Source organism: Neopelma chrysocephalum, unplaced genomic scaffold (genome assembly GCF_003984885.1).
Source record: "Neopelma chrysocephalum unplaced genomic scaffold, ASM398488v2 Primary Assembly neopelma1_68, whole genome shotgun sequence".
Lineage (NCBI taxonomy): Eukaryota > Metazoa > Chordata > Aves > Passeriformes > Pipridae > Neopelma > Neopelma chrysocephalum.
The window spans coordinates 2,723,992-2,744,809 of NW_020897727.1; the positions used below are offsets into that span (position 1 = coordinate 2,723,992).

A 20,818-nucleotide genomic window follows, 5' to 3' on the forward strand; every position below is an offset into this window, starting at 1 on the left:
GAGCCTGGCCACAAAAGTATTTGCAGGATGCTACTTGGTCTGCACTTAAGTAGAGAAAAGGCTTGGGACTTAAGCTGAGAAAACCCAAAATTATTTAACCACCAACATGGAAATAAAAGGGAAATGCAAGTTTTGTTTCAGTGAGAAATAGGGAGCTCTTGGAATTTACTGTTTTTATCAGTGCTAACTCTATTACTGAGGCATAAAAGTGAATTCTTTCATCTCTTAGTTCATTCAATACAAAGTTCAGATATTTGCTTCCATGGCCCTGTTTCCTGTTTGTAGGCTTTGCTCAAGCGTGACTCTGAACACTTTGACTTCAGTTTCCTTTCTCTTCTAGAAACCAGTAAAAATATGGCAATAGTTACTGTGGCAAAAGATTATTTTTGATCAGTTGCATGTGGACTTTTACAAATTTAAAGATGATCTGGAGTCTGTTTCCATTAATACTGATTAATGCTCCGAGATACTGATTAATACTCACTGAGGTTAAGATAAATGAGGAGAGTTCAGCAATTGCTTGACTTGCTGTTGTTAAATGGCACAAATCCTTACTATTGTTTGGCTTCAATTCTTTCATGGATGTTTCATCCATGTTATAACATGGGATCTTTTTTATTTCCCAAATTAAAAAACTTTTTTAAAAATTTCTTTGTTAGATTGATAGCTCTAGATAACTGCAGTGATACTCAACAAAAGCATACATGTAAATTGGCCTCAAATCTGTGTTTTGCACAGGAAATCCCTGTGATAGAAGCTGAAGAAGTTGATTTAGACTCAGGGAACACTTTTCCCTGAGTTCCACAGCAAGCGCTGTGCAGGGATATGTAGGAACAGAGCTAAGAAGTGGAACAAAAATGTGTCTAGTTTTTATAACTTCCCCTTACAAGCCAGTCCTATCTATCTCTGCTTTTTATTATAATGGTAAAGCTTTTCGTCATATTTCTATGTATATTTAATATCTGAATATTACAGGGATTTGCACACAAACATCAAGGGAAATGAACGCATCTTAATTCTTTGACTGATTTGTTGGGGATACAAATCACAAAAGTAGTCCAAAGCTTTAGTACCAGCATAGTTTATGTATATGTATATATATGCACACACACATACAGAGTATCTGTTTTGCTTTTATGCTGCGTCACCTGTGCTAGTCTGACTGCCATGTGTGTGTGTTTCTAAAGTAAAGCAGAGGAGTTTCAAAATGAGGTTGCAATATGTTTGCAAAAATAGACCAGTAAGTGTGAAATACATTGAAGCAAAAGTCATGTGAAAGCCATTTTCAGAAGCTATTTTTGTTTACTGACTGTTATTGACTTTTGAGGATATCCTACTCAGGGATACTACTTTTAAGTAATTCTGGGACTTAGAGTATTGAATATGTCCCAAGAACAAAACCTGAAGCATCCCGTGCATTCTTACTGAAAACCTGTTGTATCTCTAGCTATTATTCATGTTTTTAGCCTTTGCAGACTTTCAAGAGCTTGTTCACACTCCATTAGGCAATTATGGAAAAGGATTAATTTTTTTTTCTTCAAGTTACATATTTGGTTTTGGTCTTATGGCAACATGAAGCTCAAGGAGGTAGGCTATTGTTTATGGTTATAAGGCAGGGAGGATTAAGTAATGACAGTCTTATTAAACTTTTGATGAATTAAATGCAATAATGAATTTTCTTTTGTTCTTACCTATAGAACACAATTGTAAGGTATTAACCTGTCATACAGATTTATACACCTTAATAATTTTAAGCAAAACTTTTCAACAATTAAAATATTACTTTGATGAAATTAAATAAAGGCATGAAGTTCTTTATGCCTGTCTTTGCCTGTGTTTAGAACAACTTCAAAAAAAATTTATGGTGGCAGGTATCTTGACAAAGGTATTTGGAAAAATTGAATTATTGTGTGCTGTTCCTGTGTTTTGTCTATAAATGATGTGACCCAAGAGGGATGGATCTGTGGGACCAAACCAAATGGTTGGCACCGATGTTATTCTTGTAGCAGAGGGTTATTTCATCCTATCACTGTGTGATTGCTTGGAATGAGTACCCAGCAGTGGTTGGAGCCCACTGGCTGCATTCCTGGAGCTTGTCTGTGTTTGGTTTTATCCCCTTTTTCTTCTCTAAGCCTGTTCTATGGTAAATGGGAATGATTCACCTCAGAAGCACACTCTTGAGCCAAGCTACAGCTTATTATGTAGGAGGTTATACAAGATGATTAATATGATCCTCTTGATCTTTATTACTTGAATTTTATTTAGTTTTTGTGGCTGTAATGTAGAAAGCTTCATCAGTTTTTCTGGAAAGAAGCTAGGTAAAGTGAAAGTCAGTCACACTACATATTTGTCTGAGTGAAAGAGAAGTGGGGGCAGTAAGGATGAATAAAAGCAATCCCAGCCTCTGCTTATGGTTTCTTGTGTGGGCAGAGAGATGATCTCGGGTTCTTGCCACCTCCCAGAATTGTCCCTGGGTATTACAAGACTTTGTTTTCTCTCAGTTTTTTTCTGCTTGGTTTTGATTTATCAAAGTCCTTTGTATCAACTCTGCTCTCTTCTTCCTCTCTCTTCTTTCCCTCTCTTCCCCCAGATGTTCATAGAAAGCATTCCTGTACAGAACTGTCCTTGAATATTTGTTGGTGGAAGAAAGGCCCGTTATTTAATTACAACTAGTAAGCAGTTTGCTCCTTAGGAGAGTTGTGCTTTTACCTTCACTCTTTTTAAGAGGTGTAAGTATATTTGCAACATAATGGAAGTGCTCTAAGAAAACAGATTAAGGGAATGTTGTGTAATATAGCTGCAAAAAAATGCTTTCATGTGCAGTTTTAAAGGGCTGAATATCACCTACATTTCAGTGCTCAAAACCCTTTCAGCACTGGTCAGGGTGTGGAATTTACTTGTCTTTTTTTTACCTTGAGAAATTACTGTGAAGTACACCACTGTCTGGCATTCCAGCTCATTGACTGTTTCTTTTTTAGTGCATTAGGACATCTTCCTGGTGTTAGACAGTAAAAAGATGCTCATAAGTGAATAATCATTGATTGGAAACTATGTTATGAATTCTGTGGAAAGTATCAAAATACAGAGCAACTTTTTAGTTTGCTTCATTTTTTCCAACACTTCCAGTTGTTTGCAACTTTGCTGTGTTGTCCAATGACAAAAGACAGTCTTTTGTATGAATTGGCCCATCAGCTGCACAGTTGGCCTGCACTGGTTGTGCACAGCCTCTGTTTAAATGTGCCTCATGCTATGAATACTGAACTGCTCTCTTGAAAGTTGTCAGTTCTAGAAAAAAAACCCAAAAGAGGTGGAAAAAGTATTCTGTTTTCTCATAATGACAACTGGGGAAGTCCCACCTGGAATAATGTAAGGGTAGTCATTGTCATCTTCTTTAACACAATGCTAACTTTGCATAATATGTAATTTGTAATTTTTTACTTCAAGCCCTCATAATTTCAAAATTTTTTTGTCTGTTTATCTGTGGAATCAATTATTCTTTAAGATTGCAGTGTATGAAGCTATGAATTGCTGAGATCATTGGTAGTGAAGTTTGCAAATTTACAATGACAATTTCTTTTTCTTACAGTGCATTTCTAATAGTTAGACATGTTGAAGTTCTTTACAGAGCATATAATTATGTGCTAGTGTCAAATTAAGTTTATACAGTTCCAACAGTTCTTCCTCATGTTCAGGTGGAACTTCCTGTGCACCAGTTTCTGCCTGTTGCCTCTTGTCCTCTTGCTTGACACCACTGAGAAGAGCCTGGTCTGTCCTTTTAACTATTACACTGTTATTTGTGTACATGTTCAGTGCTACTGTAATTTTGTTAAAACAATAGTTGATGTGTTTTTAAATGATGACTGAGCTTTCCAAAATTATTTAAGCCATGTAGGAATCCTATTATTTTGTAAAATCCCATGAGGCTTAGGCTCTTAATAAGCCTGAATGCTGATAAGATATCAAGAAGCATTTTTAAGCACCAGGGTAGTAGTATGGTAGTTATTCCATAATGTATAGAATAGAATCATAGAATTAACTAGTTTGGAAAAGACCTCCGAGATCATCAAGTCCAACCCTTGATCCAACACCGCCGTGGTTACCAGACCATGGCACCAAGTGCCACATCCAGTCTCATCTTAAAAACCTCCTGGGATGGTGAATCCACCACCTCCCTGGGCAGCCCATTCCAATGCCTGATTACTCTCTCTCTGTAAAAATTTACTTCCTAAAAAGGAATCTCTACATTAGCCATTCTCCTCTTTTGTTCTGCTGAAGAAAATTTCTTCATTTAATTGCATAACCTGGGTATTGTTTACACTATGTATATATATGAAACAGATGCTGTGGGATCTTTTCTTTATAGGGAGCATCGTGTTCTACTCCAGTACTGCAGCTGGTTGTAAAAGTTCTTGCTAGAGAAGTAAAAAGCACATTTTCAAAATGCCTTGGGTCGAGGAGTACGTGAAGTCCACATTTCACCCCACCACTCTTGAGTATTGTGGGCTGTGTGTATAAAGAGTGAGTGGCAGCTGCTCTTTCGTGCTCAGAGCCACTTGGCTGAACCTCAGGGAATCACCTGAGATGTGGAAGAACTCTTGAAAATGAATCCCACTTTCACATTGAGACCTAATGCAGAACTATAGCGAGGATCTTAACGTAGGCAAGACATGGGATCTGAGACAACCCAGTCTAAACGTTTGCCATCAACTCAAGTTTGTTTGCTGTTGTAAAACCCCTTTTCAGACACTGTTTCCTGAACATGCCTGTACCTCTTAGCACCCCTACATCCATCAGCTAGAGCTGTAGCAAGTGAATGTTCGGTGAGACCAGTCACCAAGTGGTGCAGAAGGATATTTCAAAATGTCATTAAACCTATTGGTTATCAGCACAGACAAATAAGTATCCTACATAGGAACACGTTTTCATACTGTTCCTTTAGAGAAACAGGCTGATGTAATAGGAGGAATGTTTTGATGGTGGGAGCTTTCTTTTAAAATTACATTTACTCTTTCAATTACCATATTCATTTCTCATTAATAGGGTATTTCAAGGCCTTGTATTTTTGAAAGGGAAAAGGTTAGAATTATGGGCTAGCAGCTGGTTTTGATAGGGCGCAGTGAGCAAGTTAATGCTTACCAAACATTTGAAATTGCTTTTCAATTTCTGAAATCACTTTGCAGCTCTTCAGCTATTTTTTGGCTGGCTGCACTTTATCATATTAATATAATACTGTGCAGAAAAATATTGCATTTAAGTGTTATGATGAAATCAAGCTGTTATGCTGCATGTGTGTGGTACTGAGTATATTTTTAGTGTTTTTCTTAGCCCATAATTATGTGAGTTTTGGTGCCTTTCAGAAGCTATTTGTCAAGGGAAGAGGTTATGGTTAGTTTTGAGAGGGTAAAATGCATTTTACAACCTTACTAAGCCTCATTTAACTGAAGTAAACCTCATTTTAGCCACGTCTGAAGGTAATACCTAGTAAAAACTAGCTGTGGTTTTTTTTTTTTTTACTTATTAATTTGGGCAATCCTCTTTGTCATCGGTTTATCCAGTTGGTTGCTGGATCCATGAACCCTTAAATTTACATTACACCATATATGCAGTCTTCTGCCAGGGTCAGAGATATAATTCCAGAAGTTTTAACAACAAGATGTACAATTATTTGTAGCTGGTGTTCCTGAGAGCAGTACCAATATTGTGCTGCAAAGAGTTCTTGAAGATTTCAACTGTTCATATAATTCAAAGAAAATGTGCTGTCTGTAATCCCCCAGCCAAACCAAGAGAAAGTAAATCTTTTAAATTATACTTTAGTACATGAATTTTCTGTAACAAATTGATTGTGATGGAAGGAAAGAGAAGGAAATCTGTTACAAATTTTAGTAAAATATTTAACTTTATTTAGTAATCTCAGTCAGATGACATAAATAAGGCAGAAAAGCACATTTATTTTCATTATGTGGTCAGAATCATTATCTCTTTTCTCCTGGTACTTTTTCCCCCATTCATTTATTTTCCCTTTTTATAAACAAAATATTAGCCCCCTGAAAATGCACAAATGATGAAAACTAATATATGTATAATCTCAACCATTTACTTCTGCTTAATCTTTTGGGCTCTTCACAGGGTGATTTTTCTGTTGAATTTTTTTTCCAGAATAACTTTATCTGGTGCTGAGCTAGATCATTTATCAGGATCTTGCATTTTTTTAATCTTCTTGGTGTTTGTATCTTCAAAAAACCGGAATATTTCAGGTCTGATAATAAAAACCTGGCTCTTTTTCAGTACCTTTAAATTATTATTACTGTGGATGGTTGTGGAGTTGTTCCTTGCAACCTTCAACCTGTTCCGTATAATAGAATTGATTATTTTACTTTTGAATCCAGCAGGTCTTTTACTTTGTGAAAGCCTAGCAAAAGCTCATTGATTTACACCAGAGTTGGTTTGCTGTTTTCTTCAGTCAATACTGTCACATAATAAAAATCTTAAACAGGCAGTTTCAGCAATGTCCTGTTTAGTGTCTGCTGCTACTGAATACAACCCTGCAGCTTTGATTTAAATAAGAATATAATTTTCTTCATAACTTAGAATTTGATCAATGTATGGCATCTCAGATGGATCAACAGGAATATTAATTAATTCTCTCAGTCCTGGACAGTTTTGCCTTGGCAATTCTGTAACAGACAGAAGCGGCTAATAATGTTTTTATTTTTGTTGTATTTTTAAATGCTTGCTCAAGGGAGAGAAATTAACTAATAAACTACAAAATATGAATAAATTATAGCAGATATTTTGAGAGATGTTCAGATGGCCTAAATCTAAGCCATGGTGTATCTAGTGTTAATGTTTTATTGGCTTGATGCCTTTGAAGGCCTAGAGACAAACAATAGGAAGCACTTGACACAAAGTAGGTGGAATTTTGTTTGTCTCTGGCTGAGCTTCCCAGTTTCACTGAATTTATTTGAACTTCAAGGTTCCTATGAAAAGTTCCCTCTGCAAAAATTGGAGACTGAGCAGTGAAGAAGGAATTATTAACTACTTTAAGAATGATGCAGAAGGAAATTAGTACAACAGCACTGCTGTGCTCATTAAGCCTGGCCATTCCAGAGGCACAGAGAAAATCCAGCTCTTTGTTGCTGGATGTCTCCTTCTCACATAAAAGTGGAGTCAGTCCCCAACCAGGAATTGAGCAAACGTGTTTAACTAATTTGAAAAAGAGGCAGGTGCCATGATCTTCCTTTTTTTTGTGAAAGTAGACTTAGGTTAGGCCTATGGATGTCATTAAAAGATGGAATGACTTGATTGTACACTATAAAATTCATACTGAGATCACTGACTACAGCAATGGGAAAATTTCATTTGTAGTAAAAACAAATTTGACATCAAGCTGCACATAAATGAGCTGTAATATTTTTCATTTTTTGATTAAACAAATGTGGTTTGGATTAAAAGAATACTTATTTTTATTTTACCTGAATTTTCTCTTTCAAGATACCTAAATTCCCAATAAAAGTCATACAGTTGGATTTATTTTTCCTCAGCAATTTTTATTTTTTAATACATTATGATCCTATCCAAATTGATAAATGATGTACTGTGAACCCTGTTCTGCTTTCTCAGTTACAATGGTGGCTGGTAGAGTTTTTCTTCTTACATGGAATGGTGGTAAAAGGGACATTGATCCAGATCTTGCAGGATTTGATAATAAATATGACCATGTTTAAGGCATGTAAAATCCCATCCTTTCTACTAGGTGGTAGGATTCACCCATTTCATTTGACCATTCTGCCAATGTGCAAAGGAGGGAATTTTCAGGTGTTTAGAGTATTACACACTCATTTAACAGCAACGCAAAAACCCATGAGAAATATGTGTAGCAATGATTAATCTACCATCCATGTAACATCATTACTGCAAACATTGCTTTTATCCAAAGTTGTAGCAATTTCAAAGGGTCTGTTATCAGAACAGCTGTGCCTCAGGTTCAGCAAGCCAATATGTGGGATTATATAGCATTCAGGGTCCTGAAGTCTGCAAAGTGTTATATTCATTTTACATGAAGTAGAACATAAACAACTAAAAAATTGTTCTTTCTATTTAATGTGTTTTATTTTATATTATTTTCCCTTAAAGTGGGATGATAATTGATTTCTGGTCCAAATTTCTCTGTGTAATAGTAGGTGTGCAGAGAGCTTTGGTCCTATTAGCATTATAAGAAAGAAGTTAATGTATTTTATGCAGTTTTTGTTGTTCTGCTTCATTTATGTAACGTAGGGATGTACTTATGTAAATATATGCATTTATAATTGGCTTCCAATGGTCAGATAAATAGTTCTTGTATTCTTCTAAGAACAATGAAAAGATCAGAAATTAAGTACTGACACGGGGACACTGGTTATTATTGACCAGAACTAATAATCAATATTTGAAATAGGGCTATGAATAAGTTTGAGGATTCAAAGATAGGGTATCCTTTTTTTTTTTTTTATTTTCTGCAGAGAACCAATTGCAGATCCATAGATTTTTAAGTGAGATATTCTTTCCAGAGCAAGACATAATGATAAAGATCAGAGTATCCATAATGTCAGCTTAGCTTGTGGACAGTGAGAGGACACTGCAGGAGGTATATGAAATTTGAGTGCATTAGAGTCCTAAGGGTCTAAATTCTCAAACAAAACTAGCACAATAAGCTCTTTCTCTTATTAACATTAACTTGATTATGTTTATGTGTTCATGTTCCTTGTGAGTTTCTAAATGTGCCTTTATTTCAATTTACGTTTTGTCCTAAAAGTGTAGATATTAAATTTGAGAAACAATCCTAGCTAGAATTTCCTTCAGTAGAGGATGAACAAGAAAACTGGTCACGATGCACGGTGCCCTTGCCCATGCGGTGACAATGTTTAGATAAAGGCAATTCATAAAAGATTAAAGAACTAACTTTTCAAGTACTTTTAACATATTTGGCTAGATGAATGAGTAATTGAGTGTCATCATATGGTTAGGCCTTTCAAACCATACATTAATTGAGATATTCTAAATGTTGACTGAATCCTCAAAAATATGGAAACCAAATGTGAACCTCACTGCTATGATCTAATTACATCCTCTTTCTCAGATGGTTTCCTTAATAACTTAAAGGTTATTGATGCATTCCTCATATGTTGCAATACTTACATGTGTAGGTCAAGTGTCTCAGTGCATTATTTTGGTGGTGGCTTCATTTTATCTGGTTCCTTTCAAAGCTTTCTCTCCCTTTGGAGAGCTTGTTAAAGCAGGAAAGGAGAGAAATGCAATGTGCTTTTATTTTTCCTGCACCACCAGGGCCATAAAACAGGCTGCAAAGGTTTTGAATGTCCTGCCTAGCACAGCAGGCACCCTAAGCTAAATATGAGAGAACATCACCTCCTCTCAGACATGGTAGAAAAGAAAAGGCAATGTACATTAGTAGCCTTTAAAATCTGTAAACCAATTGCATATTTGCTTCAAAAATGTGAAAGCACTTATTGATTAAATGGCATTAGAGTGCCCTTGGCTTTAAAAGACATTTAAAATAGGAGGCAATGATCAAGATCAATAATAGATTTTATATTTGTGACCTGAAAAAGTAGCAGCACCTCATAATTTAAAGTCAAATCGTTCCTTGTGATTCTTGCTCACATATCAAGATTTTCTTTTGTGTCCTTTACACATCTGTTAAAGCATCTGTGACCAGCTTCCTTTCTGCCAAAAGATGGCAGGAATCTAAGGATTATTTGTTCCATCATGCACAGCTTCGACTGGGCCAAATTTCTCCTACGAAACAATAAATATTTTGTCACAGATCAGTGCAGAATGTTAAGTTCCACTAGTATAGTTACCTAAATTCTAAAGTAAGGCTGATACATCTCTCTTTTTCTGAAAGCACAAAGAGTGCCTATAACTTGCTTGGGTGACCTGTAGCAGAGGAGGACCTGTTGGTTGCAGTTACAGCATCTGACTGCTGAGTTTTATTTTATATTGCCCAGAGAGAAGTATGCTTTTTCCCACAGTTGAAGGGTCTGTGTATTTGCTGGATTTCTGACTCAGTCCAGTGAAACTACCCATTTTTATCATTGCTTTGTTTACAAGTGTACAGAGTACAAAGGCTTTTCCTTTAATTTTATCTCAGGGTAAAATAGCTAATCTGTTTTGACATGCTATCTAAATGACACTCAAACTAGTATATGGACTAACTCATCCATAAGTCATTTCTTTTATACACATGTACTGCTGTGTCCAAGAAAAAGAGTTATATTGGCTGCAAGAGTTTGAATAATAATGGTCATTAATATGTCGAATTGAGGGTCACCACATTCATCCCACATATCAAATCCCCTTTCAATGAGATCAGTTCCATCAGCTGTCAGATTCCATTAAATATATCCCCCAGACCTACTGACCAGCTGACAGTAGAGAAACTCAAAACCATACACCCACTATTAGCATTATAAAATGTGAAATCAGCTGGAAGGAATGATAGCAGAACTGAAAACAAAATAGATGAAAATCTATAATGCCCTTGTGTCTTCCTAAACAGAAACCCCTAAGAGTTAAAATGCCCCCATAAAACATGGAAGTAAAAACAAAGGTTGTCACATTGTTTTCTTCATAACCCATAATGATTCTTTTACCTTTTGTTAATGCAAGATTTGCATAAATGTTTCATGAGGTTAATACAATGCATAAACTGAGCAGTTTATTAAGCAACATCTGTGCTGTTTTCTCAGATAATGCAGTGTTGTTTCCAAGTCACTGAAATATAACCTATCATAAGGTTTTGGTTGTTAAAATACTTGTTTTGCAAGGCCTGTGATCACATCTGACATTTTTAGCAGATGCCACAGTAATACAAAAGAATTCCTTAATACCACAATATGTGTTAGCAAAGCACCCAGGAAGAAGTGGAAAGTATTCCACTGAGCTGGTATAGTTCTGTGCCGTGCATAAGACATGAGAACATCTTGTGTGTCATCTTTCAGATAAAAATATCCTATTTAAAAACTAACACAACTGCCCATGAGACTTTAACCAAGTAAGATCTTATTGTTCTCGACAGTTTTTGACTTTGCCATAAAGTCACTTTATAGTTTTTTTTTTAAAATTAAGAGTGGGAAAAACTTCTCACGGCCGCAGTTTTATCTTGATATTGGTGCCATATGGGAGTCTTTTAGAAAAAAAAAAAGAAAGAGAAAAAAGTTATGAGACCAATAATTTTTAATGAAACTTGGCTTAGCTCTTGAAGCAGGTCATGCAGATGAAAAGTGGGTGCATGAATTCTGTATCCATATTCTTCTGTTTTTCTGGCAAGGATTAAAGAAATGTAGTTTCAATTAAATCAGAGAGTAATGGAGATATGTTTTATATTATTGATTCTGTAAGTAATAATTTGGTCTTTTTTTTTTTCCATGTGTTTAACTTACTCTTCACCAAGAAGTATGGTAATTCTGGTCTTTAAAATTTGTGTTCATATCTCCCTTCCCTCACAAATCCCTGACTTTTTTTGGTTGTTAATTTGAAATAATTTCATGTTTTCATTGCAAGACATCCTTAAACTGAGAGTATGCAGGCCCTAATGATGTATGAATGTTTTATCTTTGGCCTAAAGGTTTTAAGATTACCACTGAGGTAGGAAAACAATATTTTTGGAAACTGTTAATAATATGTTTGCAGCAATTATTTTGCCCTTTGTAAGGTTGTACACTGGAGTTTATCCTTCTCTGTCCATGCAAAATGTCCATTGACCAGTGAGGTAGTAGAAGAGCCTTTGACAAGTAGTCTCTGTGAGAGCAATTAGGCTGATCAAGTATCCCAGCTAAATTCCAGGTTGGGTGACAGTAGTCCAGAACCTGAATGGCTTCTTGTGTTTCCATTTGAGGAGATTTGTTTATTTTCTGATCTACCTTGGATAGTGTTAGCTTGCTTTTGAACAGTTGCCAGATCCTGCAAGATGTAAGGGAGAAAGTTTCTCTGCTGTTGGAAGGGCAGTTCCCTCAGCAGGAAAATGTACCAAGGTCCAGAAAATCTTAGCAAGTCAGAACAAAATTGTGCAACTTTATATGGAAAAACTCCTATTGCAGACTTTGGCTCAATAGCAGAAAGTAAAATGCTGAATCCAAATGAAACAAGGGAAATTTAGGTAGTTATAATGACACAATTATCCCATTAGAATTTGTCTGGAATACTATTGTTAACACATAGTTAGTTTCAGTGTGAACTTAGGATGCACAAGGAATACAAGATCAGACCCTATATAATGAAGGGATCATTTACACACATTATCCCCACAATGAAATGCTGTCACCCCTTGGTGGAAAACACAGCTGCTTTTTAAAAGCTGCTTTACTGTAATAAGTGTGTAACTAGAGCTGGTTGAAAAACATGAAAATGATTTTGTGAAACATTTTAAACTTTTGTAGTTGTTTCCATTTTACGGGTTCATAATAGAATATTAATTCCTCCTCCAGATTTTCAACTATTTGGTTCATATTGTAAATTATTTTGAATTTTGAAAGATACTTTTTAGGAGAGGTTTTCAAAAACGTTTCATTAAAACTAAAAAAATTGTGATTTTCAAATTATTTTGAACTCTGCAGGATATCTGTATTAAAAACAAGATGTATTGCTAGTGTAGAATTTTAGAAAAAAAATGCAAAGGAAAGTAATGGCCAAAACTTCAGATAAAAGTGTTCATCTAATTTTGTGTTTGATCTTCAGAAGTCATTAGGGATTTCTTATATTAGAGGACCAAACAGCCATTAGCATTGATGTAACATGTAGAAGTCAAAGGCACCAGCAGACCCCTGATGGTTTAAGCATAAAGATCCCTTCTAGTCTAGATATAGGGCTCAGAAAGCAGACTTTCAGGAGAACACAAGAAAATTATGTGACCAGTATTTTCATCCAGATAAAAAATTGTTTCTCTTACATGCAGATTTCATTACTTTTCTCCTTCCTTTGGAAAGCAGCATATCTTACTTTTGTTTTCCAATTAAAACATAAGCAATATATTAAGGAAGGTCTATTACAAAGAAAATACACATGAACATTAGAAGTTTCACATTTAGAACAGTTGTGATTTTCCAACCACAATTGGAACGATTTTTCTGATTTTTTTTTCTTTCTAATTTTTACTCTCTCTGTCAATAAATGCTGTTCCTCAGGTGTGATGGTGTTACCTAGTCAGGTGATCTTTGTCACTGCTCTGTACAGCTGTTTTACCTTTTGGATCATCACCTATATTTCTTGGGGCATTTCATTTGCCAGGAGTCTGTCCCTCCTGGCACAAGGGACATGTCAGGGGGGGAACAGTTTGGTTGTCATCAAGTATTTGGACATCATTCCTGGCTTTGCTTGGACACTGTGTTCCTTACAGTGACTCAGTTATTTAGGCCCCTGGGACAACACTGTTGATAACAGGTCTCCTAACACATTCTAGTTTCTTGGCATATAGTATTTTTATTTTGGCCAAGTGGTTAAGTTGCACTAAACCTAATGAACAGGTCTACAAATTCATCACAGCAGAAGAAAGGTGGTCCTTATCCGTCCCTCTGTTGGGACTTCTGCCACATCTCCCTGCTGCTTATTTGAAATAATTTGATTCATCAACCTGGCTAAAGCAATTCCCCACCCAGAGGACGTTATAGTTTTCTGAGGTCTCACAAGTACTGACTCAGAGAATTCAGATGGGTGACAATAAGAGAAGACATATGGAGGGAGAGGACTTACTCTCAGAAGAAGCAGATAAATTAGTTCAACTTAATGTGAAGCTGTTTCTTAAACTCTTTGGGATTATTTGGTTTAGGTTGGTGCTAAGCTGTAGAAACTTACATCTTGGGTTTACATCCTTAACTGTAATCAGACTATGGCTCTGGGGAGGTTATTTCTTTTCATGGAGCGATACATCTCCACAGAGTGAGCACTTCTCTTGACACATTTGATATACACTTGAATTATGTCTGTGTCATGTTCAAATATATTTGTTGCTTCTTTAAGGGTTTATTTTTTGTGAGTTGATCCACATGGTCATATAAATGCCAGTGCTGGAAGAAGCAAAGGGATAGCAATATGTGACCAGGAGAAGGGACGAAGTAGAAGTGACTGGGGCTTTTTGCAGTGTTTGTTTAGATAAACTGCAAGGGCTTCCATGTGAGTAAACTTTGTTGTTGTGCATTACTTCCAGGATCAAATCCTGGAGTAGCAAGCAATGGGATCAGATTTAATTGAGATGTAGGATTTGAGTTTTATTTATATATTTATTATTTTATTTGAAGATTGAAGACAATGCAAGAAATGGCAATTTTTTTACAACACCTTAGAAAAATATCATGATGTGGATTCTTTTTGTGGTTTTGGGTTTTTTTATTTTTTTCAGTTGCAAATATCTAATGAGAGAAATAGGACTTCATATTAGACATTATGAATAGGATATTAAGAAGTCCTCAGCACTGGCCTAGCCCTGCTCAAACTAAAATTAATATGAGTTTTTACTTTGATTTCACCCAGAGTATGCTTAACCTGTTAGCAGCCCTAACATAACCCTCTGGCAAAGACTGGAGCCCGAAAACAATCTGGATTATGGATAGATGGCTCTGCATTACACAGAGTTCTGTTTATAAAACAAACTGAAAGCTTTTTGCAGAAGTGGAAACCTTTTGAGACTATTCCTCATTAACATTGCCTAATTGCTGCTCTTTGATCTTTAATTCCCCTGGCTCTCTCACCTCCTCTCCTCACTCCATTAATGGATGCTCTGGCCCTGGTTTTCGTGGAGAGGATGAGCCTGTTTCACATACTCAGAACTGGCTGTTAACAGCCATCTGTTGCAAAGACGTGCACACAGGACTTTATTGAAGTCACTGCATGTTGAGATTGATTTCGGTGGGGTTCAGGCCATACTGTCTGTAACAGCCCCTGCTGCAGCCCTGAGTGTGTGTGTGTGCCAGCAGGGACTGACACACTGATGGACACGTGCGATCATATGTGTAAAAGGGTTCCTGGGCTTTTGTTTCATTAATTAATCAACACCATTGTCAAATTATTTCCCTTTTACTTTCAGTGTGTTTCTAAAGCGGAGGACGTTTGCATTCTGGCAGTTCCATAGGAACAGAAACAAAAAAAGAGAAATACTATTTATGTATGACAAATAAAAGTGTTATTTTTGGTTCGTCTTTGTAAACTGTAGAGAATCACTTACAAGACACACCTGAGCATTCCATCCAGAAATCTTATGATAACAGATGGCACTATAAAAACACTGCTAACCCCATACAATCATGGTTTACACTTGTAAGCATTGTGTAACTGTTCTTTCTGTCTGTGGAAAATGGGACTCAAAAATTGAAGGAGTTGTTAATGCAACTTCTCCTTAAAATTGGGCCAAAGTCAAGTCAAAATGAATGGGAAGGTTTTCAGTAGATTCAATGGGTTTTGATCCGACTCTATCTCAGTTAAACTCATCTGGAACACTGTCTTACTGAAACAGGGTGATTGCCTGAAAGTATCCTCGTAAAAGTAATTATTTTGTGTAGTTTCTTTACTGGTATTTCATGTCCACTTCTGTTCATCCCAATCTTAAATGTATTTAACATTCCAGAGGAAACCTTCTAGTCCAGTTTGAGGAAACACTTTAATTTGCATCAAGGGTCATATGAAGATTAGAGGAAATAATGTGACCTGCCTACTTATAATTTATGAACAGTTCAGCTAAACCACATTTCTGGATTTTAAAGGAAATTCTGCAATATAATAATTGTATCTATTCATGCTATTTGTAATTTCCAAGTGGTAAATCATCATCTGTAAGAAATGCTCTCAATCAAGGGAGAAAAAGACATATAATTATGTCATTTATAATGAATTCTAAAGGAAACAAAGACTTTAGGAGGAAAAACTCTGGAGAAAACCAAGGAAGAAAATCCACACAATAATACCAGTTGCTCCTAAGAAGATGCAGAGCTGATGAAAAATTTGCATTTATTATATGAAACTCAACATCAAACAATTCAGCAAGGGAACTGTCAAAACTCTGGAGTCTAGGCAAACAAGACCTGACTTTTATTAGATAAATTACATACTCTCTTTCTTTTGTAAGCATCAATAATATCAACTTTTTGACAAATAGCTATCTCCTGGGTGCGAGTTCTGAGGATTGCTGCTAATCTTCATCTTTTGAAGCATCCAAAGGATTAAAGGCATATGTCAATAACAGTGGCCTATGACCTCTGTGTGGAAGGTACCACTGTCTCTTTGTAATAGCGGTCTGTGATGTGAGATGATATGTATAAATGCTGAGAAACCACTGAAGAACCCTTGCTGTGCAGAAGTCTGTAGACTCAGGAAAGATGCTTTCATATCTTAGGGCTCTTCAATGGCACATATTCTCTGGCAGAATTGGGCTTAATCCATTCACATTGAATGACAACTTTAACAAATAGCATCGATTGATAAAACATATATCCTTAAAATAAACTAAATGGGAAGAGAAAAACAAAATAACATATCCTTGGTTTTCTACTGACATTTCTGTCTGCTGCTTAGATTTACTGCAGATGGAATTAATTTTAGTGCAAACAGTTTCTGTGCAAGCACTAATTGGTCTTTATTCTCATCTTGTAGATATTTATTAGGCCTGACTGTTCTCTTATGCTAGTATAAATCCATAACTCAGTTGAAGACACTGTGGTTACATCATCATAAACCTGGTAAGGGAAGAGCCTACTGGATGAGTGAGTACATAATAATAATAATAACAGCAGTAGAAGAAATGAAGGTGTGGAAACTCAGGGGTTTTCTGTCTGCTGTGGATGTTAAATACCTCACTTTCTCCTGTCATGGTGTGCAGGGTGTTATCAGGGCAGAAAGTCAAAAATCCCTGTGAGGTTGTCAGATGGACCTGTATATTTGTATGTGATAGTGAAATTAAGTCATAAAATCTCACTTCCTACTTCTGCTGCTAACATTGATTTCAAAGGCACACACAGCTTGGATAAAAAGTAAAGATGTAACTCTGCCTTCCCTGTAGTCCCTGGGACACCAGGAAGAAGCTGCTCAAAGTAGTATAAACAAATTTGAGATTTGCTGTCCCTGAGAAAAGGGATTGAGTCATTCCTGTAAATGAAAAGGAGAAAATGAAGGGACACATCTGAGGCTGCAAACTGGTGAAACAAACTGGATTTGAAAACTGTTGCTGAATAGGGCTCCCACAGATGGCTGCAGCCTCCTCTCAGGTCCTGACTCTTCCTTTGACTCTTCTTTGAACAGTTTGCGTGCCTGGCTTTGTAGGGTTCAAGCACAGGCAAACCAGGTCATTGCACTGCAATTATTTTACTGTCCCATGCCTGTTTGCTGCTTTGGCAGTGGCCTGATGGCCAAATGATATTCATGGAATATAGGATTTTTCTCTGTATTTGTAGTAGCAAAGCATTATAAAATTCCTCTGGAAATGATTTGAAGGAATGTAAAGATAATTTTAGGATTCTCAAATTAATACAACTCTAGAATGTATTTGTATTCTTAGCATTCTTGTCCTGACACTGAATGTACTTTTCTGTCACTCATTATGCTGGTTTGGTTTAAGTATAGTTGTTCTTTCCTGGTAGTTCAGCACATTCAAAATGGAAGATCACAACCATGGAGAATAAGGAAAAAATACCCAAACAAACAGCAAGAAGATAGTAATCTACTTGAATTGATCCTATGTGCTTCCAGTGTGTTTCTTGCCAGTGAATGCAAGTTCTTCAGGCCACCATCTAAGCCTGAGTGAGAGGAAAATGCTACCATTGCTAATGTTGTGGCTGCTGTTTTCCTGATGTCATCGTAGTTCTGCCTATCAAAATAATTCACCCTGAAAAATAGCATACTGTCAATGTTGGCTGGTGTCCTGAGAAAACAATTCAGATTGTCAAAGAAAGTCTGTTCCATCCTCATATCCCTTAGCACATAATTAAAAGCTGAAGCAGGGACCCCATAAGGAAAATAAGTAGAATGAACTGAAGAAGGCAGCTGTCCAGGTGCCTGTCTGTACTCTCAATCCTATCACAGCTCTGATTCCTGCAGAATTACTGAGGTGTTCTTTGCACAACACTTACAGTTGTTACATATCTGAGAATTGATGAATATTTTTTACTCTTTTCAGCTGCTAAATGTCATTAAAAACAATTAAAATGTATTAAAGAGAAACATAATGTCCTTGTTCTGTGTAAGAAGATAGAAGGGGAAGGAGCTTGCACAGCTGTATCTGGAATAGGGCAGAATGTAAGAGAGAGCTTCATTACTGAGGAATGGGGAGGGAACGGGTTAAGAAAGTGTAACCTGGATCAGAGAGCTGGATCAGTGATACAAATTTATCCAAAACCAAATTGAGGTCTGTGCATCTGGAACTTCACAAGTATCTTTTGAGTTCTGCTCTCAGATAGTGATAGTTTCTGCCTTCTGGAATAGGTTGAGACATTAGATGAGTGTGTGTCACGGACACAGTCAGTGCCTCTCTAAAAGGGTTCACAATTAGTGGGGACGTAGAATTTTTTGCAAGAGAACTGCCAGAGCACAGCTTCTTCCCTTTCTGTGGAATAATAACGGTGGACTTCCCAAAGCATCTGACTGATGGCTACCTGTCCTGAAAACAGAGTCTTGAAAAGCTTTGGGCCAGATATGTACAACTGTGGGGGGGTTTGTCATTGTTGAACTACCTGCAGGATATGCCAAGTGCCAGGGAATTTTTTACTTATGGATTCCATTGCAGGCACAAACTGCACTAAACAATACCAAAGACTATCAGAGAACACTTGCCAGCTTATTGTAACAGTTAGAGTGGTTGTGTGGTTTAGGGTTTTTATAGGGTGTGCCTTACTTATTGTTTCTTTTTGGTCACCATCAGCGGTTGCTCACTGCAAGCCTGTGGGAAGGTGTCAATCCACACAGGCAACTAGAAGAAGGCACTCCTAATCAAAGAGTTTCAGACGTTATCATTTCTTTTTCTCGCCCTTCCCAATTTTCATTCTTTCCAATAATCTCTCTAACACTTGTAATGACAAATATTATTGAGTGAAAGTTTGATTAACCAAGCAATTTTTACTACTTTTTTTTTGGTCTGTACTATTCGTGTAAATGAAAACAGTTGTACCTTCCATAGTTGTTAACTTGCCAAGCATTTGGTACTGATGCTTTTAGCAATCCTGCCAAAACCTTTTCTTTGCTGAATTTCTTTCATTTTGTATTGTACATTAGTATTTCAGCATACAAGAGTTAACAGACTCAGAATTTAGTTCTCTGTAGTTCAAGGCATGGTCTCAACAGTAAAGGGAAACCTCAGTTCTTAGGGCTGCATGCTAACTACTTTCAAGTATAAGATTAACTTGATTTTTTTCTAAAATTTCTGCAGTTTTTGAGATTATTCATTTGATAGACTCTTCTTTTTCTTAAGCAGATATATGTGTTTGTAGTGCAGTCTTCTCCATATGTGTGCTGTTACCATTTTCATAGAAGGCAAAAGTGCTATAATGAATACATAACCCCCTGTATGTCCAGTGGCTGAGACAGTTTTGTAAGGAAAAGTAAGAAATGTAATAAGGAGCTAAAGCTGTGGGATTTTTTTGTGTGGAGTTGTTTTTTTTTTTTTTTGCTTTTTTGTTTGTTTGTTTTAGATGCTAAACTTTTTTCAAGGCTAGGATATGTTCTGAGTATGAGGACCTGTTTCAACATTTATCACAAGCAAACCACTGTGCTATTCCAAACATGATATATTTCACTTTAGTACTGCTGACTTCAGCTTACTAATTGCCTGACAGCATTTTCTTTGTTAAGCTTTAACTGTGATCATCACACTTTTGTTGTACTGACAGTGGAAATATTCAGTAACAGACGACCTAAATACATCATAAGCACAACTGTACTAATCTTTCATAATGGGTGTGCTTTTGGAATTATATGGAACACGTGCATATAATCATTGTCAGGAGCTACATGCATTCAAGTCTCCAAAAGCATCAACTGAAAGCATTATCTGACAAAGCATTCTGATGCTCAATGCACATGACTTACAAAAAACCCCCCAACAAACCCAACAAAAAAGCAAACAAAACAAAAAAACTCCCAACCAACAAAAATCCCCCAAACAAACAAATTAAAAACCTAGACCCATTAAGATGCAGTTTTTATTTTATAGCCAATTGGAGCTGCTTTATTATATCAGAATCAGGAGGATGGACCTATCATCACCTGCATATGATGTGGATCAAACTAGTCAATTCCTTTTGTGATGATATGAGCCCAGAGAAATCCACCAACCCTCTTTCTGCTGAATTGACTAATGTTTCTTGTTTTTTAGAGAAAAGGCAAACTGCATACATCACGTATGCCTGAAGAGATAGTGTCTGGAGAGATCTGATTTCACACAAAAAAAGAGTTCTGTAGCTTTGATTGAACAAAGACTGATTTGCTGCTGCTATCACGTTCTAATTGTTAGAAAGGGAAGGTTGAGTCTCCTGGCATACGAGCAAGGGTGTGGGAACTCAAAGTCCTGTGCTATATGTCTGCTCCCACACCTGCTTATTTGAACTGACTAAGCAAGTTTTTGGTTTTTGTGTTCTAAACTCAGCTAATAAAACCTCATTTGTGAAGGCTGCCATAAACTTCTATACATCAGTGAGAAAACCTGCATTATGAATCACAGCGTAGTATAGAAACTTTGTAGTCACTTAACAGTTGTGTGCTGTAAGAGCCCAGAGCAGTGCAGGAGCTGGTCTGACCCCCTGGCAGAGCTCCCTGGGCACTCTGCCCTGCAATGCCCTCACATCTTCAGAGC

At 36.6% G+C, this 20,818-nt stretch overlaps 1 long non-coding RNA gene across 2 annotated transcripts in view; it reads left to right on the plus strand.

Moving 5' to 3' along the window:
• Positions 1-20,818, plus strand: part of LOC113968462 — a 100,542-nt gene that overhangs the window by 35,256 nt on the left and 44,468 nt on the right. The gene's annotated exons all lie outside the window — the stretch shown is intronic.